This window comes from Eimeria tenella, genomic scaffold (assembly GCF_000499545.2).
Source record: "Eimeria tenella Houghton genomic scaffold, Eth_scaff1753, whole genome shotgun sequence".
NCBI lineage: Eukaryota > Apicomplexa > Conoidasida > Eucoccidiorida > Eimeriidae > Eimeria > Eimeria tenella.
Window position 1 is genome coordinate 1,621 of NW_013541582.1, and position 963 is coordinate 2,583.

The window sequence follows — 963 nt, forward strand, 5'->3', positions numbered from 1 at the left end:
GCCCCCAGAGAGCCCCCTAGCGACCCCCGGAGGGGGGCCCCCTAGGGGCCCGAAGAGGGGGCACCCCTAGGGGCCTCTAGAGGGGTTCCCCGTAGAGGCCTTTAGAGGGGGCCTCCCAGGGGGCCCCAGAGTGGGGCCCCCTAGGGGCCCCCAGACTGGGGCACCCTAGAGGGGCTCCCTAGGGGGCCCCAGAGAGGGCCCCTAGGGTCTACGCCTCACCAGAAGTGCAAAGGGCCCTTGGCAGCTTTTTTGGCTTCTTAAGCAGCACCTGCTTCCTCTGCTGCTGCTTCCTTCAGCTTGCTGCTGCACTCTTTTGCTGCTGCTGCTGCTACTTTTAGTTTTGCTGCTTTTAGCTGTCTTATGCACATAAATGTAAATATATTTAAATATAAATATATTTATAAAGATATAGAAGTTGATATATACAATAAAATGTAAATATGTTTTATTTTTATTTTTATTTGCATGCGTCTTATGGTAAATATATTCACATCTATACATGCACACGTAAGTCTGTCTTCGCCTCCTCGGCGCGCAACAACACCTTCTGAACTAGAGTTTAGGGTTTAGGGTTTAAGGTTTAGGGTTTAGGGTTTAGGGTTTGGAGCCATTCTTCTGCGAAGAAAATGCAAGAGGCGGGTCTTCAGGGTTTGCAACTGTTGAATTATTTTTATTTATTTATTCTTATTATTTATTTATTTATTTGTTTATTTATTTATTCATTTTCTTCTTCAGCCAGCGCAGCCACGAGGCTGAAGAAGAGCTGTTTGCGGTGGAAATAAAGACAATTTTTTATTTCATTTTGATTTTTAATTCCATTTTCATTTTCATTTTCTTTCTTATTTTTATTTTCTTTCTTATTTTTTATTTGTATTTCCATTTCTTTCTCGTCCAGCTTCTCCGCCCGCCTCCAGGCCTTTTCCCGAATGCACACAACTGGCCATCCCCAGCTGCGGAGGGCTT